This window comes from Triticum urartu, chromosome 4 (assembly GCF_003073215.2).
Source record: "Triticum urartu cultivar G1812 chromosome 4, Tu2.1, whole genome shotgun sequence".
NCBI classification, from domain to species: Eukaryota; Viridiplantae; Streptophyta; class Magnoliopsida; order Poales; family Poaceae; genus Triticum; species Triticum urartu.
The window spans coordinates 571,334,093-571,359,510 of NC_053025.1; the positions used below are offsets into that span (position 1 = coordinate 571,334,093).

General features: G+C 51.3%; 1 pseudogene; it reads right to left on the reverse strand.

Moving 5' to 3' along the window:
- Window positions 1-297: 297 nt before the first annotated feature.
- On the reverse strand, window positions 298-17,136 carry LOC125554872 (annotated as a pseudogene).
- Between the last annotated feature and the right edge of the window lie 8,282 nt (window positions 17,137-25,418).

The following is a 25,418-nucleotide window of genomic DNA, read 5'->3' on the forward strand; positions in this document are numbered from 1 at the left end:
AATTTATCTCCTTAAAGGATCAACTTGCAGACATCTTCACCAAGCCTCTACCTTCTCCCATGTTTGAGGTCTGTAGGCGCAATCTCAACCTTCTAGATTCATCAGGAGTGAGTTGAGATTGAGGAAGGGTGTTAGACTTTGTAACGTAGCCCAACTGTGTAATCTGTATATTGTGTAACCTTATAAATATATGTGATAGGCCATCCCTAGAGGGTTGAGACAGTTCCCACAAATCCTACGTTTAACACTTCTTGGGCAAAAGATGTAAACCAATCCAAATGTCCTGACGCCATTTGGTTATATCTTCGTTGCATCAACAACTGCACGTGAAGCTTTATCAGATGCCGGCAAAGGCCCCCATACTGCACAATAAGAGACAAGGCTTCATAAGATGACATGATGAGCAGAGAGGAGCACACTGCCGTCAAAATCATTTTATTTCTAGCTGCCCAAATCAACGAAGCAATAGCAGGAAACATCCATATCACAACACGGTTTAATCTGGACCTACAATGCTGGAAGTACGCAACAATGAAATCATCATTTTCTTCGGGCAGGCTCCCCGGCAAGTGCCTAGTGCATGCCTGGGACTAGGTTATCCTATCCAAAACAGCACAAGGATGTTTGGGTGCCAGAGACCTCTTGGCTCACAGCAAAGCTCTGATCACTTAACTGATCTGCAAACTACTCTTGCCAATCTTAGGACCTGATCAGCAAAGCTTTCACTAAGGCTTACCAACTAGTAAAGCCAATCAGCGCAACATATAAACATGAGTATTTGACAAAAAACTACCACATTAAGGGTTCCCGTCCCACGGAACTAACACATTTAAAAACGTGACTGATAACTACCAATTTTTTCTAATTTTGTGACAAAAAACTACCATTTTTGAAAAATGACCCATTTAGATGATTTAAACGTGATTATGACAAATGGGACCCACCCATCAGGGCTGACGTGGCGGCCCAGTCAACTCCGTTTGTTTTGACCATCAAGTTGACTGTTATGACAGGTGGGGTCCACATGTCATCATCAACCTTCCTCCTCCCGTGTCTCTCTCAGGCATTTCAACAAGCACCTTTTGTGCATCTAAGGGAAGGAGGCGACGGCAAGGGGAAGAGCGACCTCCAGCACGACGCTCACCACAACCAACTGCACGCCCGCCCCCTTCCAGCTCGAGGCTGTGGTCACAACCGCCACGCACGCGGGAGATGAGCGGCTGCACCGCCACCGCCGTTGCCGTCGCCGACGCGGCGATGACGACCAGGAAGACCAGGAGGAAGAGGAGTGTGGCGAGGAAGACGAACAGCACGACGCCCTGCACGAATGACTCCAGGCCGCCGGTGACAGAGTGACTCCGGCTGTACCTGTACCAGGAGGTGAGATAATACGCCGGGACGGCCGTGGACACGGGCTCCGCGGCGGCGACCAGCGCGGCGCCGGGGCATGCCGCGGACGAGCTCGCAGAGCGAGCGCGACCAGTCGCCGCGAAGCGTGGCGCAGGCGGCCTGCGTCACGAGCTTGCTGGCGAGTACGCTAGGTGGAGGACGAGTAGCACCGCTGGGTGCAGCCACGCCCGCGTACACCTCGACGACACTGCTCCAGAGCACCCGCAGCACCAAGTCGGCCGGCGAAGTGGAGCCTACGCTCGTGCTCAGCTCCATCGACGCGGGATGTGCCTGGCTTCCTCACCTCCTCCTCCAAATCGACACAGGAGCAACTGGATGAGCATGCTCGCGTCCGTCGTCGGGCCAAAGCTCACCTGCTCTCCTCCCATGCACATAAGATGTTTGTTGAAATGCCAGAGAGAGAGGAGGATGAAGAAGGTTGATGTGGGCCCCACTATCATAACGGTTAACCTGACGGTCAAAACAAACTTAGTTGACTTTGCCGCCACGTCAGCCTTGACGGGCGGGTCCCGCCTGTCATAAACATGTTCAAATCGTCTAAACGGGTCATTTTTCAAAAGTGGTAGTTTTTTGTCACAAAATTAGAAAATTTAGGTAGTTATCAGTTACTTTTTTGAATGTGGTAGTTCCGTGGGACGAGAACCCCTAATGTGGTAGTTTTTTGTCAAATACTCTATAAACATAGATCACCAACTATACATCCACCATGAAATTCTTTAGTCAGCTGCCTAATTAATATGCTCAACGCCAATTCCACACGACTATTGTATCTTTTTCTCTGGCTTCTGTCGACACAAAGACAACATGGCATGAAAAATCACGGGCTACTCATGGTTGCCTACAATCACAAAGAATGGGTTCCTACTTCCTACATCTCTACAAAAATCACCCAGAAACTGAAAAAAAAATGAGCAGACCCACATACAGATATCTAACAAGTTATGCAGAAAAATAGAAGAAAAGAACTGTACATACTCATTGACGTTTAAGAATCACATACCACACTAGGGCTAGGAACTCTCATACTTGAATTATTCAACAATCTAAGATACAAGGCCAGTGGCCCGGGCGAGCCACGCGAGGCTGGCGCTGCCGAGGCCTGCGCGCCGGGCGAAGCGGGCGCTGACGAGGCCACTGGTGCTGACGAGGCAAGCGAGCCAGGCGAGGCTGGCGCTGGCGAGCCTAGCGCCCGTGGGGCCAGAGTGGAGCTAGGCTGACCCGGCGCCCGCGAAGCAGGCGAGACAGTGACGGGTTGGCGGGTGCCGCCCGTCATGCATGGCACATGCACGTCCCGACCAGGGAGCTCATCGGTGACCTGTTCATCAAGTAGCTTGAGTCGGGCACCGCGTCCAATACCTGCAGCATGATTAGGGAGCAACGAAGGGGCATATGCAACATCCACAAATTGATCAGGCGTAGGTGTGGACACAGGCACCGGTGGTGTAGAAGTGGTAGGGTTAGTCAGAAGTGCACGAAAAGGGAAAACATTTTCATCAAATACTACGTCACGAGAGATGTAGATGCGGTTGGTAGGAACATGCAAGCACTTGTACCCTTTGTGAAGAGAACTATACCCGAGAAAAACACACTTTTTAGACCGAAACTCTAGCTTGCGTTTGTTGTAAGGACGCAAGTGAGGCCAACATGCACAACCGAACACTTTGAAAAAAGTGTAATCTGGAGTCTCATTAAGCAGAAGTTCAAGAGGGGTTTGCATTTTCAGAAGTCTCGAGAGAAGCCTGTTTATGAGAAAACAAGCTGTGGAGAAGGCATCACTCCAGAACCGAAACGGGACGGAGGCATGAGCGAGCAAGGTTAGACCAGTTTTAACAAGATGGCGATGCTTACGCTCGGCAGTACCATTCTGCTGATGTGTATGAGGACATGACACGTGGTGCGAAATCCCAAGTTTGTTAAAAAAACGAGTTGAGGTTGTGGTATTCACCCCCCAGTCGGATTGGACATGGATGATTTTCTGCTTAAGAAGACGCTCAACGTGTGCTTGAAACTGAATGAAGACATCGAACACATCAGACTTACGTTTAATAAGATATAACCAAGTAAAATGGCTGCAAGCATCAATAAAACTGACATAATAATTGTGACCACTAACGGATGTCTGGGCATGACCCCATACATCAGAGAAAACAAGCTCAAGAGGATGTTTCACAACACGACTAGACTCTGAAAAAGCAAGTTGATGACTCTTGCCCAGCTGACAGGCATCACAAATAGTTTCAGCGGTTTTATTGGACACAACTGGAAGATCATGACGATGCAAAACATGTCGAACTATGGGAGCCGCCGGGTGACCAAGGCGCGCATGCCAGTGTGTAGACGACACACGAACACCACTGAACACCTGAGGAGAGGACGGCATGGAAGGTGGACATGGCGCATCAAGTGCATACATGCCATGGCGAAGACGACCGCTAAGCAGAACGGCCCTCGTGTCCCGATCCTTGATAAAGAAACGAAAAGGGTGAAACTCAGTAAGGACATTATTATCACGAGTAAGTTGAGGAATAGACAATAGACTACGCGTAGCAGAAGGAACACGAAGGACATTAGAGAGATGTAATGTGCGAAAATTGTGTGCAAGGAGAGAGGCCTGACCAACATGGGAGATGCGCATACCTGCTCCACTGGCGGTGTGCACCTGATCATGACCACGATATGGCTCCTGAGTGGAGAGCTTACCCATCTCACCGGTGAGGTGGTTGGTAGCTCCAGTGTCCATGTACCATGTAGGATCAACGGAGTAAGACGGAGTACGGCCATGATCATGACTCGTCATGGCAGCGGCGGCTTGCTTGTCGTTCCCTTTGCCATTGTTGCCGAGGCCCAGAAAATCTTGTTTGTAGCGACGATGGCAGCGAGAGGCAATGTGGCGCTCAAGACCACACAACTGGCAGGCCTGTTGGGCACCACAAGAAGAACAACACGCCACCGGCCGGTTACCACCTATGATGGTTGGAGCACTGCCCCGCGAGGCCGGTTGTGAAGGCAGCGCCGATCTGCCTCCTGAAGATGATGACCGTTGGGGCTTGCCACGAGTTGCGGCATTGGCGGAGGCGAAACTGGGGGAGGCTCGGCGCGCCTTAATGCGCTGCTCACGGCCAAGCAGACGTGCATAGAGCTCACGAGGTGGAAGCGGGTCATCACGGCCTTGAACATTCTCGATGAGATTGTTATAATCATCATCAAGCCCATTAAGCACGAAGGTGTTGAACTCCTCATCCTGCAGCGACTGGCCAACTGAGGCCAACGTGTCGGCGAGACCCCGCATCTTGTTGAAGTAGTTGGTGATGCTGAGGTCACCAAGCTTCGTCTCACCCAGCTCGGTGCATATAGAGTGAGCACGCGCCTGAGACTGAGAGGCAAAACTGGTGTGAAGCGCCGCCCACGCCTCCCGGGACGTAGCGGCGAAGATGACCAGCGACGAGACGCTCGGGGTGAGCGAGGACTGAATGGCGGAGAGGATGGCCTGATCCTGAGCCACCCAGGTGTGGTACGCCGGGTGATGAGGGGGCGGACACGGGGTGGATCCGTCAACGTAGCCCTCCAGATAGCGACTCCGCAGAAGAGGGAGCACCTGGGCACGCCAGGACAGGTAGTTGTCCGGCGCGAGCTTCACCGGCAGCATATGCGAGAAGTAGAACGGCGCAGGCACCGTGGCCGAATCAACATGGGCATGCGGCGATGCATACAGGCCCATCGACGAGGCCGCCCCAGGATGCACGGGATACACCGGGTAGGGCGGGTAGGAGCCGGGGGACGCCGCCCTGGGAGCACCATAGTGTGTCGCGGGGGCGCCGTAGGGTGCCGCAGGGGCACCGTGGTAGGGTGCCGCGAGGGCACCGTGGTCGGCTGCGGCCGAAGCCGCGGGCGGCGATGCAGCCGCAGCTCCGTGCAGGTGCGGGGAAGACGCCAGGTAGGGTTGAGGCGGCGCGGGCGCCGAGTAGGGTTGCGGCGGCGGCACGCCGTAGTAGGAGTGAGGTGGCGGGGCGCCGTAGGGCTGCTGCAGGGGCGGCGCGCCATAGGGTTGGGGCAGCGCCGGCCAAGACGACGGCGGCGGCGGCCCACCATGGATCGCGGGAAGGCCGCCCGCAGGAGGAGCAACGCCAGAGGGAGCATCGATCGGGGTGGCGCCGCGGTCTCCCGATCCGATCGGGGAGCGAGGCGACGACGAGACACCATGGGCCATCGCGAGAGGCTGCGAGGCAAGAAACGGCGAGGCAATAGCGAGAGTCGGCACCGCGGCGGCGGCGGGAGGAACCAAAATCGGTGCGACGGCGGCGGTGACGGAGGCAGCGGAAGATATCGTAACCTAAACTGATACCATGTTAAACATATGATTTGGAAATTGCTCGACATCCCTAACCTCGGGTGTGGCTATCTCATTATATAGAGGTACCCAAAGGATACAATACAATGTTACAATACAGATATACAGAGGCTACGTATATACAGTCTAACACAACATGATTCGACCTGGAACTACTGCAATATTGAAGGTACACACTAATGAATTTATCTCATTAATTTGGGCAGGCTCGCTGGCAAGTGCCTAGTGCATACATGGGACTAGATTATCCTATCCAAAACACCCCAAGGAGGTTTGGGTTGGGTGCCTGAGATCTCTTGGCTCACGGCAAAGCTCTGATCACAGCAAACTGCCCTAGCCAATCTTTTCCTTTCTGAACCATGCAAGAGGACTGCATTTATTATATTAAGAGAAGGAGAGATACAACCAGGTTTGCATTCTGACTCAAAAATGACCAAAAGACTGAAAGAACAAGCAAGATGGCCCAGCAACCGACCTGATCATCTACGAAGGAAAGTGGTCAGAACTAGCTACCGCCACTGTCTAGCATCAGCCATGATCTGATCGAACAATTGCTGGACATGGGTAAAGTTTCTGTCAAAAACCCTGCTGTTTCTTTCTCTCCAAATGCTCCATATAATCAAAAAATGACCATAGACCTAAATCTCTTACTCCTCGTCACTTGAAGCATTGATTTCATCCCGGCAGAAAATAAGTCACACTGCGACTCACATTCATAGAACAACTAGTTATTAATTAAACTAAGTAGCTAACCAGTTGCGGCCACGGCTGGACTCCCGAGTGGGAGCGGCATGGAATGTGGGTCTCAATGGCCCAGAAACTAGCCTCGACAGCGTCGTCCCAGGCCGGCCATGCGTCACGGCATTGCGGGCTTCGCTGGCCCGGAAAAGGGGGGCCTCGGCGCACTCGTTCCAGGACGGCCATGCGTTGGTAGGGCGGGCGCGTGGTCCCAAATCCGCGGCTCCCTTTTCGTGTCCTACTTCCGACCCTCGTCCATGGCCACGTCGTACAAGTTCCAAAAGGGAGCCAGGGGATTCGGCTTCTTCCGCTTCTCCTCATCCCAAAACTGAAAGTTATTTATCCAAAACCATTATATTTGGGGCTAGAGTAACAACTTGGTACCACAAATGAGCCAGGGCACAAAGAACCACCGAATTTGCACCTACCGACTAACGCGAAGCACTGATTGTCTCATTTACTCATGAAAACAACGAAACCTACGGCGGGCCCACCGGTCGGGCTGACATGGCAAAGACCAAGCACAAAAAAAGCATTAAACAACTGAGGTGGCAAATGAGACGCGGACCCCGCATGTCAATGACTACATGATCATCTTCTTCCTATTTGTCTTTCTATGGGGCATTACATCGAGCACCGGCGATTCAGCGGCGAGCACCATGGTGGTGGGGGGACGGGCACCGTGAGTCCTCGAAGGCCGATGTTGCTCCTGTCGGTGTGGACACCCGAGCCATCTGCGCCCGTGCGAGCCGGGAGCTCCATGGCCATGGCAGACGAGCCCCTGCTCAAGCTAGCCCCGCACCACTCCCGCGAGATCCGGCAGCCACTCGTCCCACTCATGCCCGAGGCCCGAGGCCATGGCTAACCTTGGCCGCACGGACACACGCCTATAGTCGTACCCTCGCGTGGCCCTACCCGCGCACCTCGCCGCCGTTGAGCGCCACCTCTGGCGGCCACACCAGTCACTCCAGCGAGCTCCCTCCTACAGCTCGCCGATGTGGCACGGCACCGCCGCTCCCTCCCATGTCTGCATCTGGCCAATTGACTAGCGCCTCTCGACGGAGCGGCACGACACCGCATCTGCTAGAGCAGGGGAGGCAGTGGGACGAGCACAGTGAGAACGCTCGTGCTCCCTCCTACAGCTCGCCGATGAAGGACCTGTCGGACGACCATGAGGCCATGGGGCAAGGAGAGAGAGGATTTGGGGGAGAGAGAGAGGGGAGGAGGAGAGTGGAACAGATGAGAGGCCGGCAGGTGGGGCCTTTGGCCACCTCACCAAATTATCCATGAAGGCATGGCACATCAGCCCGGCCGGTGGACGCGACCTGTTGGTTTCGTTGTTTTCGTGAGTAAATGAGACAATCAGTGCTCCGCGTTAGTCATTAGGCGCAAATTTGGTGGTTCTTTATGCCCTGGCTCATATGTGGTACCAAGCTGTTACCCTAGCCCTAAGTGTGGTGGTTTTGGGTAAATAACTCCAAAATTGAAGATGAGGGGGAGCTCCTTCCGCTGCTCCATTGACGAGGAAGTGGTGGATTGCAGGCGGGCGAAAGGGAACTAGGGGGCACTGGAGAGTGGAAAGGATAAGCTAGAGAGGGGAGGGCGCTGGTCTTCTATAGACCGCCACGGGCACCATTAAGGGGGCAGATGGGGAGGTGGGTGGCCATCAAGGGACGCGCTTCCCGATGAGGAACACGTGGCCGTGCTGCTCACACACCTCCCGGACTCAGAAGCAAGCCAAGAGATGACGCCGCATGGCGACCATCCAACGGGCCGCCACAGGAATCCAAGAGAGCAGCTGCGCCATTAATATGACAGGTGGTCAGCGGCCGGTCCCTCCCTCGCCGTAGATTATCTGTGAGCGGTGGTGCATGTACTGGCCGTAGGGAGCTTCAAAACCTGGCCGGAGTGCAAGGAGGAGGAATATGAAACTCCTTCCCCCGCTGGTAGTTGGGTTTGGAGCGAGCTTCAAACAAGGCCACCATGGCATCCAAATATGGAGGCTGGGAGGCCATTTTATGGAGGGAGCTCCCAAAAATATGTCGATTGAGTTGTGGATGGCTACTCTGTTAGAGCTATTTTTTTGTGGTTTTGTGCTCCATATGGCAGTTATTATGCAGTTCGGTGGACATAATGACTGTGCTAGAGTTGCCCTTAGGACCTGACGAGCAAATCTTTGACTAAGGTTAACCGGCTTGTAAAGCCGAAACATCGCAACATATATACTAGTGCAGCCAACGAATCATAAATCACCAACTATACATTCACCGTGAAATTAACTTGTCAGTTGCTAGTTAATCTGCCAATTCCTCATAGCTACTGAATTTGTTCTCTGGCTTGTATCAACAGTTCAACACAAAGACAACATGAAATGAAAAATCACAAGCTACTGTTGCCTACAATCACCCAGGTCTGCAGCACGCCTCAACACCTGAATAGTATAACAGCACAAAGGATGGGTTCCTACATCTCTACAGATCACCCAAAAACCGGAAGAAAAAAACTCGAGCAGACCTACATACAGATATCCATCTAGTTATGCAGAAAACTTGAAAGAAAAGACTGTGCATAGGCATCAACATTTAGGAATCACATACAACATTGGGAGCTCTTAGACTTAAATTATTCAACAATCTAAGCTACAAGCAAAAACACTGTAATCTAAGTAAGTGGTGTGTTCAGTGTTTGCTAGTCTGTACCTCCAATGTAGAAGCTCATGTAGGGCATGGCCTTTTTGATGTGTCCCTCTACATTTACGTGGTTGCATCATCTTGAACTGAGCTCAATTGTGTACAACCCAGATTGTGTGCTCACGAAGATGACACCGACACCTTCGGCAAAACCTGTTAGATTGTATATCTATACGTGGACCCGTTGTACACATCTGTAATTGTATTGTACCTTTTGGTACTCCTATATAATGAGATAGCCACACCCCGTTTAGGGTGTCGAGCAGTTTCCCAAACTCTATGTGTTACATGGTATCAGTTTAGGGTTTCGATGTCTTCTGCTGCCCCTCACGCCGCCGCCGCCTCGGCCCCTGCCACCGCCGACTCCTCGGCCTCTGCCATCGCTGACGCCGCGTCGGCCCCAACGCTCGCTTCCTCGTCGCCTTTCATGGCCTCCCGCCCGCTGGCTACGCCCTGGCGGCAGCCGCCCGCAGCCTCCCCGATCGGGTCGAGCGGGACGGGCGACCTGCCCCCGCCGATCCCATCTGGCGGGTTCTCCTCAGCTGTTGCCGCTGGGCCGCCGGGGTTCCGCGGCCCTGCACCTCCGTATGGTGCCCCTACCTCACCACTCAGCGCCGCGCCTCCGTCGTCGCTGCTCTATGGAGCCCCTTGGTTCGGCGCCCCTGCCTCAACCCTCGGCGCCGCGCCTCCATCCTCGTCTGCCTGGCTGCTGCCCTATGGCGCCTCGCCGGCGTCTGGCTGCACTGGGGCGTCACATCCCCAGCCCTACGGTGTGCAGCCGCCTGTGCTGCTTCACAGGGCTGCGCCATCTGTGCCCCCCGGAGCTCCGGCTGGCTCGGGTGTTGGCTCCGCCCCTGTAGGCGCCTACTCCGCGTCTCCGTACGCTGGTGCGCAACTGGCGCTCACCCCCAACCCGGAGATGGACCCGATGATGGGCTGCTACGCGCCACCGGCACAGCCTCATGCGGATCACATGACCGCACCGACGCCGTTTTACTTCTCACACCTCCTTCCGGTGAAGCTCACGCCGGATAATTATTTGTCCTGGCGGGCTCAGGTGCTACCCCTCCTTCGCAGCCGCTACCTGGAGGGGTACGTCGACGGCTCCATCCCGTGCCCGCCACCGTATCATCCGGCGCACCATGTGTGGGTGGCTCAGGATCAGGCGATTCTCTCCGCTATCCAGTCATCGCTCACTCCGAGCGTGTCATCGCTGGTCATCTTCGCCGCGACATCCCGAGATGCTTGGTTGGCACTTCACAGCAGCTTCGCCTCATAGTCTACGGCGCGTGCTCATGCCATACGCACCGAGTTGGGGGAGACTAAACTTGATGGTCTCTCTATCACCGAGTACTTTAACAAGATGTCGGGTCTCGCGGACACATTGGCCTCAATTGGTCAGCCTCTTGGAGATGAGGAGTTTAGCACCCACGTGCTCAATGGTCTTGATGATGATTATGACAATCTCGTTGAGAATATTCATGATCGTGAGGCGCCACTTCCGCCACGAGAGCTATATGCACGTCTTCTTGGTCGTGAGCAGCGCATCAAAGCGCGTCGTGCCTCCCCGAGCTTCATCTCTGCCAACGCCGCGACCCGCGGTAAGCCGCAGAAGCCGTCACCATCGCCTGGCGGTAAACCGGCAGCCTCATCCTCGCATGCCCGCGCTGCCCCGCCCTCCATCACTGGCGGCACCCGTCCGGTGGCTTGCTGCCCCTGCTGTGGTGCTCAGCAGGCCTGCCAGCTGTGTGGCCTTGAGCGTCACATCGCCTCCCGGTGCCATCGACGCTACAAGCAAGATTTCCTCGGCCTGGGTAACAATGGCAAGGGGAATGAAAAACAGGCTGCCGCGGTGATGAGTCATGATCATGGGCGCACCCCGTCCTACTCCATCGATCCTACGTGGTATATGGACACGGGAACCACGAACCACCTCACCAACGAGATGGCCAAGCTTTCCACCAAGGAACCATATCGCGGTCATGATCAGGTGCACACAACCAATGGAGCAGGTATGCACATCTCCCATGTTGGTCAGGCCTCACTCCTCACACATAACTTTCGCAAACTGCATCTTTCTAATGTTCTTCGTGTTCCCACTGCTACACGTAGTTTGTTGTCTATTCCTCAACTTACTCGTGATAATAATGTCCTTGCTGAGTTTCACCCTTTTCCTTTCTTTATCAAGGATCAGGACACGAGGGCCGTTCTGCTTAGTGGTCGTCTTCGCCATGGCTTATATGCACTTGACGCGCCACCTACATCTCCTATGCACTCTTCTCCTCAGGCGTTCAACGGTGTTCGTGTGTCGTCTACACATTGGCATGCACGCCTGGGTCACCCTGCTGCTCCTATAGTTCGTCATGTGCTACATCGTCATGTTGTGTTGTCGTCATGTGCTACATCGTCATCGTCATCGTCATGTGCTACATCGTCATGTGCTCCTATAGTTCAGCAGGACAAGAGTCACCAACTTCCGTTTTCAGAGTCTAGTCGTGTTGTGAACCATCCTCTTGAGCTTGTGTTTTCTGATGTATGGGGTCATGCACAAACATCCGTTAGTGGCCGTAATTATTATGTCAGTTTCATTGATTCTTATAGCCGGTTTACTTGGCTTTATCTTATTAAGAGAAAATCTGATGTGTTCGATGTTTTCATTCAGTTTCAAGCACATGTTGAGCGTCTCCTTAAGCAAAAAATTATTCATGTCCAATCCGACTGGGGGTGAATATCACAACCTCAACACTTTTTTCAACAGGCTTGGGATCTCGCACCGTGTGTCTTGTCCTCATACACATCAGCAGAATGGCACCGCCAAACGTAAGCATCGTCATCTTGTAGAAACTGGTCTTACTTTGCTAGCTCATGCCTCCGTTCTGTTTCGGTTTTGGAGTGATGCCTTCTCCACCGCTTGTTTCTTGATAAACAGGCTACCCTCACGACTTCTGAATATGAAAACTCCTCTTGAACTCTTGCTCAACGAAATTCCAGATTACACTTTTCTCAAAGTGTTTGAGTGTGCATGTTGGCCCCATTTGTGTCCATACAACAAGCGTAAGTTAGAGTTTCGGTCTAAAAAGTGTGTGTTTCTTGGGTATAGTTCCCTTCACAAAGGATACAAATGCCTACACGTTCCCACCAATCGCGTCTACATTTCTCGTAACATCGTTTTGATGAGAATGTTTTCCCTTTTCATGCACTTCCGAATAACTCTGAAACTCCTATGCCACCTGTCCACTCTTCCGTACCTGTGCCTGATCAATTTGTGGATGTTGCAAATGCACCTGTGTTGCTTCCTAATCATGCTGCAGGTATTGGACGTGGTGCTCGTCTTGAGCTACTTGATGAACAGGTGCCAGATGATGATGATCCGAAGCGGGATGTGGATATGCATGTCCCATGCAGATCGGGTGCAGCCGCCCCGCGGGTGCCGCCCTCGCCCTCACCCGACCCGCGGGCGCCGCCCTCACCCGCCTCGCCAGAACCGCCCTCGCCCGCCTCGCGGGCATCGCTCGCGCCTGGCCTGGCTGGGTCGTCTGCAGCGACACCTGACCCAGTCCAACGCCGGATCTGGCTCGGCCGGCCACGCCTGGCCTGACACCGCTGCTCTCTCTAGAGCTAGGCGGCCCTGACGCTGGCTCAGGCGCTGGCTCGCCGGCTGAGGCCTCGCCTCTGCAGTCGCCTCTGCTGAGCCCGGCCACATCACCACAACCGGCTGCCACTGTTCTTCGTCCTCGCACGCGCAGCCAGACAGGGGTTTTTCAGCCTAAGAAACGCACTGACGGGACTGTTGCGTGGCTTGCCGCTTGCATGGCTCATATTGCTGCAGATCCCACTGCTGAGCCTCGCCATTTTCAAGCTGCACTGGGTATACCTCATTGGCGTGCTGTGATGGAACAGGAGTTTCAGGCTTTGCTTCAGAATGACACTTGTCATCTTGTTCCCCCGACATCTGGTGTTAATATCATTGATTCCAAGTGGGTTTTTAAAGTCAAGAGACATGCTGATGGTTCTATTGAGCGCCACAAAGCATGGCTTGTGGCTAAGGGTTTCAAACAGAGGTATGGTCTTGACTATGAAGACACATTCAGTCTAGTTATCAAGCCTACTACCATTCGTTTGCTGCTTTCTCTGGCTGTTACCCGTGGATGGTTTCTTCGTCAGCTTGATGTGCAGAATGCTTTTTTGCACGGTGTTCTGGAGGAAGAAGTTTATATGCGTCAGCCACCGGGGTTTGTGGATCCTGCACGTCCTCATCATCTTTGTCGTCTTGTTAAGGCGCTATATGGACTTAAACAGGCTCCCCGTGCGTGGCATGCACGTCTCGGCTCTGTTCTTCGGGCTCTTGGTTTTCTTCCCTCCACTGCTGACACGTCCTTGTTCCTTCTTCAGCGTCCTGAGGTTACGATGTATCTCCTGGTTTATGTTGATGATATCATCCTCATCAGTTCCACTGCTGCTGCTACGGATCGTCTTGTGGCTGCCTTGAGTGGGGATTTTTCTGTCAAGGACCTAGGTGCTCTGCATTTTTTCCTTGGTCTGGAGGTCTCACGATCTTCTGCTGGGTTGAATCTTACTCAGAAGTAGTATTCTCTGGATCTATTGCGTCGTGCTAGTATGCTGAAGTGTAAACATGCGATCACTCCGATGTCTGCTACTGATCGGTTGTCTGCCCTGGATGGAGATCTTCTTTCACCTGATGATGCTACTGAGTATCGTAGTCTTGTTGGTGGTCTGCAGTGTCTTATTATCACCAGGCCAGATGTCTCTTATGTAGTCAACCGTGTCTGTCAGTATCTTCATGCGCCCAGGACGTCTCATTGGTCAGTTGTGAAACGCATTCTGCGTTATGTCTGTTTCACTGCCTCTTATGGTTTACTTCTCCAGCCTGCACCATCTTATGAGATCTCAGCCTTCTCAGATGCAGATTGGGCCGGGTGTCCTGATGACAGGCGATCCACGGGGGGATATGCAGTGTTTCTTGGTCCTAATTTGATCGCCTGGAATGCTCGTAAGCAGGCTACGGTTTCTCGCAGCAGCACTGAAGCTGAGTACAAAGCAGTTGCTGATGCGACTGCTGAGATCATATGGGTTCAGTCCTTGTTGAGACAATTGAGAGTCCCTCCTGCTCATTCTTCGGTGCTTTGGTGTGACAACATTGGTGCTACCTATCTCTCATCTAATCCAGTGTTTCATGCTCGGACGAAACACATTGAGGTAGACTATCACTTTGTTCGAGAACGTGTTGCACAGAAGCTCCTCAGTATCAAGTTCATCTCATCAAAAGATCAACTTGCTGACATCTTCACGAAGCCTCTTCCACAACCACAGTTTGTAGGCTGTAGGCGCAATCTTAACTTACTTTGTACTTCGGGGCATAGTTAAGATTGAGGGAGGGTGTTAGATTGTATATCTATACGTGGACCCGTTGTACACATCTGTAATTGTATTGTACCCTTTGGTACTCCTATATAATGAGATAGCCACACCCTGTTTAGGGTGTCGAGCAGTTTCCCAAACTCTATGTGTTACAAAACCAACCGCTGACACGGTCCAATTGTCCAGGAGGATAGAACGAGGGAGCAATGGTTCAAGCTCGATGAACCTGCGCCGCGCCCATCTTGTAGCTCCGTTGGGACCGGCCTCCATTGACCATAGATAGAGTCTAGGCTTCATCACAGACGCAAACAGCAGCATGCCGTCCTCCACCCCCATGAGGTTGATGTAACGCTGGCTCTCGTCCTGGTCCTCATATGGCACACTGATCACTGATAGTTCTTGCTCACCAATGTCGTACTCCAAGACACAGGTACTCTCCACACAGGGGACATAGACCTTGTTTCCCACAACAGCACTGTGCGCCCTCTCATAGATTAAATCTGGTTCATGAAGATGAACAGAGATCACGTCGCTCCACTCACGAGTCTTTGAAGAGTAGACGGTAGCGAGGGCCGTTGACCCTTCTGCATCGTCGGAGCCCACCAAGGCGACGAGGAAAGGACCGCCTGACAGTCGAGGTGGTCACATTGGTCCTTGTCACAGAGCACTGCCGCATTACAACGTATGCCCTCGGACGCATCGTCGGGGCCGTCGTCCTCCCACCGCATGATGCCGTGGCACTTGGGGTCAATGTGAATCTCCCAGTCCTCGTGGGTGAGGAGGTCGGAGACAACGAAGTGTTCACCCATTTCAGGGGAGTAGAGGAGGACGAGGCCGTGCCGGGAGTCGAGGACTTGGTACTCCTCGAGGTCCTCGAACTCCGGCGGGCTGAAGGTCGTGGTGGAGACGAAGTGGGAGACCCAATAGGGTCGTTTGTACACAGGGCTTTCGTTGTGGAGGAAGCCCAGCATGGGCGGCGCCCCCCGGAACGCGCGGTAGTCGCGGGCGAAGGCGGCGTCGAAGAGGATGCGGAACCAGCTCCTGCAGACGGCGGCGGCGCGGACGAGGCTCCCGGGCTCGTCTGCCGGTAGGCGCATGAAGATCTCGCGCATGGCGTTGTCCACCGGCGACGGCGTCCGGTGGCGGCGGCGGCGCGGCGGAGGCAGGCTCGGCGCCATGAGGATTGGGGATTTTGTCGAGGGATTTGGGGGGGCGCATTCGGCAGTGGAACTCGATTGGGGCGCCGCCGCGTCTAGTCTTTTTGTTTTGTTTTTTGAGCTGCCGCGTCTAGGTCTTATTGAGAGAGAGTGAGAGAGGGAGTACGATGGGCTCGTGTGACCACGGGAATGGGATGACTCCTCTCGGTCCAATTCGCAAAGATGCAACCAGCCGAGGTCTTCTCAAGAAAAGAAAAGAAAATGCAATAGCCAAGGCAAAACTATAACAGATAATCCAGATACAGAATGACTAATTCTTCCTTATGTAATAAATGATGTAACTCTTTTGACTGTGAAATAAAACACCGATAGGCTTTCGCTTCAAAAAAATTCACATCTAGATGTTTTTTAGTGATCTCACATCTAAATGTCCAACTGTCCGATCTGTTTGCTTTGTTTTGATCGAGTGTTTGCCCGCATCACTATCGATCCTCGTATCCTCTTGTCGGGCCGGGAGGCCTAGAGTGGAGAGGAATTGTTTTTTTTTGTTGGGCCGGCGTCTCCTTTGTTTGATATGGGCTATATACGAAGTCTAGCCCAAGAGTACAAGAGTACATTAGATCGATACGTTAGCCACCACCCGAGTCGCCCCTCTCCTTTCGCCTGTTCCGCTCCCCCAGTTCTCCCGTTCCCTCCATTGTTCTTCCATTTTTCTGTTTGTTTTTGTTTCGAAATCTGAAGAAGAAGACGACCTGACCTGTCTGTGTGCTTTGGATATTTTTTTTATGGCTCTGTGTTCTTTTTTCTTTTCTTTTTCTATACTATAAATTTTATGTTAGTGTTTCGCCACTAGTTTTTCCACCATCGTTTCGCCACTAGTTTTTTGTAAGAGTTTCGCCACTATTTGTTTTGAAATCTGAAGAAGAAGACGACCTGACGTGTCTGTGTGCTTTGGAAATTTTTGTTATGTCACTGTGTTCTTTTATTCTTTTTTTCTACACTATAATTTTTTTTGTAAGTGTTCCGCCACTAGTTTTTCCACCATCATTTCGCTACTAGTTTTTTGTAAGAGTTTCGCCACTAATTTGTTTCGAAATCTAAAGAAGAAGACGACATGACTTGTCTGTGTGCTTTGGATATTTTTGTTATGTCACTGTGTTTTTTATTCTTTTTTTCTATATTATAATTTTTTTGTAAGTGTTTCGCCACTAGTTTTTCCATCATCATTTTGCCACTAGTTTTTTGCAGTTGGATATTTTGGTGCAACTATCTAGGTGTCAATTATCTACTCGCGACTATTTAGGTGTCAATTATCGAGGGTCCCTAATTGCATGCCGACAATCGACTCGCAGTTGATAACCAGTTGCAACCCACTCATCGACTCGTAGTTGATAACCAGTTGCAACCCGCTCATCGACTCGCAACTAAGGATGTGTGTGTGTGTGTGTGTGTTTGTGTTTGTGTTTGTAGAGGGTCACTAGTTGCATGTTGATAACCGACTCACAACTAGGGGGGGTGTCTTTTTGTCAAGGGTCCCCGGTTGCATGTCGACCATCAACTCGCAACTAGGAGGTGTGTGTTTGTTTGAGAACACCCAGTTGCAACTTGACCATCAACTCGCAACTAGGGGTGTGTGTGTGCGTCTTTTTGTGAAGGGGTCCCTAGTTGCAAGTTGACCATCAACTCGCAACTAGGGTGTATGTGTGTGTGTGTGTCTCTTTGTGTCAAGGGTCCACAATTGCATGTAAAGCATCGACTCGCAACTAGGGTGTGTGTGTTTTGTTGAGGACACCTAGTTGCAAGTTGCCCATCGACTCACAACTAGGGTGTGTGTGTGTGTGTTTATTCGTGGCCCCCAGTTGCATGTTGACCATCCACTCGCAACTAGGGGATGTGTGTGTGTGTGTGTGTGTTTTTATTCGTGGCCCACCATTGCAAGTTTACCATCAACTCGCAACTAGGGTGTGTGTGTGTGTGTCTATGTGTGTGTGTGTGTGTGTCAAGGATCCGCAACTGCATGTCGATAACCAACTCGCAAGGGGTGTGTGTGTCTTTTTGTCAAGGGTCCCCAGTTGCATGTCGACCATCAACTCGCAACTAGGATGTGTGTGTGTCTCTTTTTGTCAAGGGGTCCCCAATTTCATGTCAAGCATCAGCTCACAACTAGGGTGTGTGTGTTTTGTTGAGGGCAGCCAGTTGCAAGTCGCCCATCGACTCGCAACTAGGGGTGTGTGTGTGTGTTTATTCGTGGCCCCCAGTTGCAAGTTGACCATCCACTCGCAACTAGGGGATGTGTGTGTGTGTGTTTTTTTATTCGTGGCCCACAATTGCAAGTTTACCATCAACTCGCAACTAGGGTGTGTGTGTGTGTGTGTCTTTGTGTGTTTGTGTGTGTGTCTCAAGGATCCGCAACTGCATGTCGATAACCAACTCGCAACTAGGGGGGTGCGTGTGTGTGTGTTTTGTTGTGGCCCCCAGTTGCAACCCGCTCATCGACTCACAACTAAGGATGTGTGTGTGTGTGTGTTTGTAGAGGGTCACTAGTTGCATGTCAATAACCGACTCACAACTAGGGGTGTGTGTGTGTGTCTTTTTGTCAAGGGTCCCCGGTTGCATGTCGACCATCAACTCGCAACTAGGAGGTGTGTGTTTGTTTGAGAACACCCAGTTGCAAGTTGACCATCAACTCGCAACTAGGGGTGTGTGTGCGTCTTTTTGTCAAGGGGTCCCCAGTTGCAAGTTGACCATCAACTCGTAACTAGGGTGTGTGTGTGCCTCTTTTTTTCAAGGGGTCCCCAATTGCGTGTCAAGCATTGACTGGCAACTAGGGGGTGTGTATTTTGTTAAGGACACCCAGTTGCAAGTTGTCCATCGACTCGCAACTAGGGGTGTGTGTGTGCGTGTGTGTGTGTTTATTCGTGGACCCCAGTTGCAAGTTGACCATCCACTCGCAACTAGGGGATGTGTGTGTGTATGTGTGTTTATTCGTGGCCCACCATTGCAAGTTTACCATCAACTCGCAACTAGGGTGTGTGTGTGTGTCTCAAGGATCCGCAACTGCATGTCGATAACCAACTCGCAAGGGGTGTGTGTGTGTGTCTTTTTGTCAAGGGTCCCCAGATGCATGTCGACCATCAACTCGCAACTAGGATGTGTATGTGTCTCTTTTTGTCAAGGGGTCCCCAATTGCATGTCAAGCATCGGCTCGCAACTAGGGGGTGTGTCTTTTGTTAAGGGCACCCAGTTGCAAGTTTCCCATCGACTCACAACTAGGGGTGTGTGTGTGTGTTTATTCGTGGCCCCCAGTTGCAAGTTGACCATCCACTCGCAACTAGGGGATGTGTGTGTGTGTGTGTTTTTATTCATGGCCCACAAATGCAAGTTTACCATCAACTCGCAACTAGGGTGTGTGTGTGTGTGTCTATTTGTGTTTGCGTGTGTGTCTCAAGGATTCGCAACTGCATGTCGATAACCAACTCGCAACTAGGATGGTGTGTGTGTGTGTGTTTTGTTGTGGCCCCCAGTTGCAACCCGCTCATCGACTCGCAACTGAGGATGTGTGTGTGTGTGTTTGCAGAGGGTCACTAGTTGCATGTCAATAATTGACTCACAACTAGGGGGGTGTGTGTCCTTTTGTCAAGGGTCCCCAGTTGCATGTCGACCATCAACTCGCAACTAGAAGGTGTGTGTTTGTTTGAGAACCCCTAGTTGCAAGTTGACCATCAACTTACAACTAAAGGTGTGTGTGCGTGTCTTTTTGTCAAGGGGTCCCCAGTTGCAAGTTGACCATCAACTCGCAACTAGGGTGTGTGTGTGTGTCTCTTTTTGTCAAGGGGTCCCCAATTGCATGTCAAGCATCGACTCGCAACTAGGGTGTGTGTGTTTTGTTGAGGACACCCAGTTGCAAGTTGCCCCTCGACTCGCAACTAGGGGTGTGTGTGTGTGTGTTTATTCGTTGCCCCCCAGTTGCAAGTTGACCATCCACTCGCAACTATGGGATGTGTGTGTTTGTGTGTGTTTATTCGTGGCCCACCATTGCAAGTTTACCATCAACTCACAACTAGGGTGTGTGTGTGTGTGTGTCTATGTATGTGTGTGTGTCTCAAGGATCCGCAATGGCATGTCGATAACCAACTCGCAAGGGGTGTGTGTGTGTCTTTTTGTCAAGGGTCCCTACTTGCATGTCGACCATCAACTCGCAACTAGGATGTGTGTGTTTGTTGAGAGACCCCAGTTGCAAGTTGACCATCAACTCGCAACTAGGGGTGTGTGTGTGTCTTTTTGTCAAGGGGTCCCCAGTTGCAAGTTGACCATCAACTCGCAACTAGGGTGTGTGTGTGTGTGTGTCTTTTTGTCAAGGGGTCCCCAGTTGCATGTCAAGCATCGACTCGCAACTAGGGGGTGTGTGTTTTGTTGAGGACACCTAGTTGCAACTAGCCCATCGACTCGCAACTAGGGGTGTGTGTGTGTGTGTGTGTTTATTCGTAGCCCCCAGTTGCAAGTTGACCATCAACTCGCAACTAGGGGATGTGTGTGTGTGTGTGTTTATTCGTGGACCACAATTGCAAGTTTACCATCAACTCCCAACTAGGGTGTGTGTGTGTGTTAAGGGTCCGCAACTACATGTCGATAACCAAGTCGCAACTAGGGGGGTGTTTGTGTGTCTTTTTGTCAAGGGGTCCCCAGTTGCAAGTTGACCATCAACTCGCAACTAGTGTGTGTGTGTGTGTCTTTTTGTCACGTGGTCTCCAGTTGCATGTCAAGCATCGACTCACAACTAGGGGTGCGTGTGTTTGTTGAGGACCCCTAGTTGCAAGTTGACCATCTACTCACAAGTAGGGTGTGTTTGTGTGTGTGTACCTAGGGTCCCCAATTTGCATGTCGATAACCGACTTGCAACTAGGGGTGTGTGCGTGTGTGTGTCTTTTTGTCAAGGGCTCCCCAGTTGCATGTCAAGCATCGACTCGCAACTAGAGGGGTGTGTGTTTATTGAGGACCCCCAGTTGCATGTCAAGCATCGACTCGCAACTAGAGGGGTGTGTGTTTATTGAGGACCCCCAGTTACAAGTTGCTCATCGACTCGCAACTTAGGATGTGTGTGTGTGTAGAGGGTCACTAGTTGCATGTCGATAACCGACTCACAACTAGGAGTGTGTGTGTCTTTTTATCAAGGGTCCCCGATTGCATGTCGACCATCAACTCACAACTAGGAAGTGTGTGTTTGTTTGAGAACCCCCAGTTGCAAGTTGATCATCAACTCGCAACTAGAGGTGTATGTGTGTCTTTTTGTCAAGGGGTCAGTTACAAGTTGACCATCAACTCGCAACTAAGGTGTGTGTTTGTGTCTCTTTGTCAAGGGGTCCTCAATTGCATGTCAAGCATCGACTCACAACTAGGGGGTGTGTGTTTTGTTGAGGACACCCAGTTGCAAGTTGCCCATCGACTCGCAATTAGGGGTGTGCGTGTGTGTGTGTGTTTATTCGTGGCCCACAATTGCAAGTTTACCATCAACTCGCAACTAGGTGTGTGTGTGTGTCTTCTTGTCAAGGGTCCCCAGTTGCACGTCAACCATCAACTCACAACTAGGGGGTGTGCGTATGTGTTTTGTGTGCCCCCTGGTTGCATCTCAACCATCAACTCGCGACTAGGGTGTCTGTGTTTGTTGATGACCGCTAGTTGCAATTTGGCCATCGATTCGCAACTAGGGGAGGGTGTGTGTTTTACCGAGGGTCCCAAGATACAAGCCCACCATCGACTCGCAAATAGGGGGAGTGTATGTGTGTGTTTTTGTCGAGGGTCCCCTATTGCATGTCGATAACCGACTCACAACTAGAGTGTGCGTGTGTGTGTGTTTTTGTCGAGGGTCCCCAGTTGCATGTCGATGACCGACTCGCAATTAATGTGTGTCTGTGTATCTTTTTGTCATGGGTCCTCAGTTGCACGTCAACCATCGACTCGCGACTGGGGCGAATCGTACTTGTTTGTTGTTGCTCCAGTTGCAAGTCAACCATTTACTCGCAACTAGGGGACGTATGTTTGTAGCGGCCCTAGTTGCAAGTCAGCCATAGACTCACAATTGGGACGCGTTGTAATTTTTTTGTAGTTACCCTAGTTGTAAGTCAACCGCCGACTTGCAACTAGGGGCGTATGTTTGTAGGGCCCCGGTTGTACATTTTTTCAGACACATATTTTTTGTACATTTTTTCTAGTACGTGTTAAACATCTTTCAAGTACCACGACGAACATTTTTTTAAGTGCTATCAACATTTTTAAGTTGCACATACATTATTTTAATGCACAGTGAATGTTTTATATTTTTTGACGAAACTATATTTTTTTTGGAAAATATGCATTTATATTTTTCAGAAACTACAAACAAAAGTGTGAAAAACAATAACCGGACGATTCAACATGTACATAACCAAGCAGCACGTATTAACATTTTTTGTTGAGGGCACCCAGTTGCAAGTCGCCCATCGACTCGCAACTAGGGGTGTGTGTGTGTGTGTGTTTATTCGTGGCCCCCAGTTGCTAGTTGACCATCCACTCGCAACTAGGGGATGTGTGTGTGTGTGTGTGTGTGTTTATTCGTGGCCCATAATTGCAAGTTTACCATCAACTCGCAACTAGGGAGTGTGTGTGTGTGTGTCTTTGTGTGTTTGTCTCAAGGATCCGCAACTGCATGTCGATAACCAACTCGCAACTAGGGGGGTGCGTGTGTGTGTGTTTTTGTTGTGGCCCCCAGTTGCAACCCGCTCATCGACTCACAACTAAGGATGTGTGTGTGTGAGTGTGTGTGTGTGTAGAGGGTCACTAGTTGCATGTCAATAACCGACTCACAACTATGGGTGTGTGTGTGTGTGTCTTTTTGTCAAGGGTCCCCGGTTGCATGTCGACCATCAACTCGCAACTAGGAGGTGTGTGTTTGTTTGAGAACACCCAGTTGCAAGTTGACCATCAGCTCGCAACTAGGGGTGTGTGTGCGCGTCTTTCTGTCAAGGGGTCCCCAGTTGCAAGTTGACCATCAACTCGCAACTAGGGTGTGTGTGTGTGCCTCTTTTTGTCAAGGGGTCCCCAATAGCGTATCAAGCATCGACTGGCAACTAGGGTGTGTGTGTTTTGTTGAGGACACCCAGTTGCAAGTTGTCCATCAACTCGCAACTAGGGGTGTGTGTGTGTGCGTGTGTGTGTGTGTGTGTTTATTCGTGGCCCCAAGTTGTAAGTTGACCATCCACTCGCAACTAGGGGATGTGTGTGTGTATGTATTCATGGCCCACCATTGCAAGTTTACCATCAACTCGCAACTAGGGTGTGTGTGTGTGTCTCAAGGATCCGCAACTGCATGTCGATAACCAACTCGCAAGGGGTGTGTGTGTCATTTTGTCAAGGGTCCCCAGATGCATGTCGACCATCAACTCGCAACTAGGATGTGTGTGTGTCTCTTTTTGTCAAGGGGTCCCCAATTGCATGTCAAGCATCGGCCCGCAACTAGGGGGTGTGTCTTTTGTTGAGGGCACCCAGTTGCAAGTTTCTCATCGACTCGCAACTAGGTGTGTGTGTGTGTGTGTGTGTGTTTATTCGTGGCCCCCAGTTGCAAGTTGACCATCCACTCGCAACTAGGGGATGTGTGTTTGTGTGTGTGTGTGTGTTTATTCGTGGCCCACAATTGCAAGTTTACCATCAACTCACAACTAGGGTGTGTGTGTATGTGTCTATTTGTGTTTGTGTGTGCATCTCAAGGATCCGCAACTGCATGTCGATAACCAACTCGCAACTAGGGGGTGCGCGTGTGTGTTTTGTTGTGGACCCCAGTTGCAACCCGCTCATCGACTCGCAACTGAGGATGTGTGTGTGTGTGTGTGTTTGTAGAAGGTCACTAGTTGCATGTCAATAATCGACTCACAACTAGGGGTGTGTGTGTGTGTCCTTTTGTCAAGGGTCCCCGGTTGCATGTCGACCATCAACTCGCAACTAGAAGGTGTGTGTTTGTTTGAGAACCCCCAGTTGCAAGTTGACCATCAACTCACAACTAAAGGTGTGTGTGCATGTCTTTTTGTCAAGGGGTCCCCAGTTGCAAGTTGACCATCAACTCGCAACTAGGGTGTGTGTGTGTGTGTCTCTTTTTGTCAAGGGGTCCCCAATTGCATGTCAAGCATCGACTCGCAACTAGGGTGTGTTTTGTTGAAGACACCCAGTTGCAAGTTGCCCATCGACTCGCAACTAGGGGTGTGTGTGTGTGTGTTTATTCGTTGCCCCAGTTGCAAGTTGACCATCCACTCGCAACTAGGGGATGTGTGTGTTTGTGTGTGTTTATTCGTAGCCCACCATTGCAAGTTTACCATCAACTCGCAACTAGTGTGTGTGTGTGTGTGTCTATGTATGTGTGTGTGTCTCAAGGATCCGCAACGGCATGTCGATAACCAACTCGCAAGGGGTGTGTGTGTGTCTTTTTGTTAAGGGTCCCTAGTTGCATGTCGACCATCAACTCACAACTAGGATGTGTGTGTTTGTTGAGAGACCCCAGTTGCAAGTTGACCATCAACTCGCAACTAGGGGTGTGTGTGCGTGTCTTTTTGTCAAGGGGTCCCCAGTTGCAAGTTGACCTTCAACTCGTAACTAGGGTGTGTGTGTGTGTGTCTTTTTGTCAAGGGTTCCCCAGTTGCATGTCAAGCATCGACTCGCAACTAGGGGGTGTGTTTTGTTGAGGACACCTAGTTGCAACTTGCCCATCAACTCGCAACTAGGGGTGTGTGTGTATGTTTATTCGTGGCCCCCAGTTGCAAGTTGACCATCAACTCGCAACTAGGGGGGGTGTGTGTGTGTGTGTGTGTGTGTTTATTCGTGGCCCACAATTGCAAGTTTACCATCAACTTGCAACTAGGGTGTGTGTGTGTGTCAAGGGTCCGCAACTACATGTCGATAACCAACTCGCAACTAGGGGGTGTTTGTGTGTCTTTTTGTCAAAGGGTCCCCAGTTGCAAGTTGACCATCAACTCGCAACTAGGGTGTGTGTGTGTGTCTTTTTGTCACGGGGTCTCCAGTTGCATGCCAAGCATCGACTCACAACTAGGGGTGCGTGTGTTTGTTGAGGACCCCTAGTTGCAAGTTGACCATCGACTCGCAAGTAGGGTGTGTTTGTGTGTGTACCTAGGGTCCCCAATTTGCATGTCGATAACCGACTTGCAACTAGGGCTGTGTGCGTGTGTGTGTCTTTTTGTCAAGGGCTCCCCAGTTGCATGTCAAGCATCGACTCGCAACTAGAGGGGTGTGTGTTTATTGAGGACCCCCAGTTGCAAGTTGCTCATCGACTCGCAACTTAGGATGTGTGTGTGTGTGTAGAGGGTCACTAGTTGCATGTCGATAACCGACTCACAACTAGGGGTGTGTGTGTCTTTTTATCAAGGGTCCTCGGTTGCATGTCGACCATCAACTCACAACTAGGAAGTGTGTGTTTGTTTGGGAACCCTGAGTTGCAAGTTGACCATCAACTCACAACTAGAGATGTATGTGTGTCTTTTTGTCAAGGGGTCCCCAGTTGCAAGTTGACCATCAACTCGCAACTAAGGTGTGTGTGTGTGTCTCTTTATCATGGGGTCCTCAATTGCATGTCAAGCATCGACTCGCAACTAGGGGGTGTGTGTTTTGTTGAGGACACCCAGTTGCAAGTTGCCCATCGACTCGCAATTAGGGGTGTGC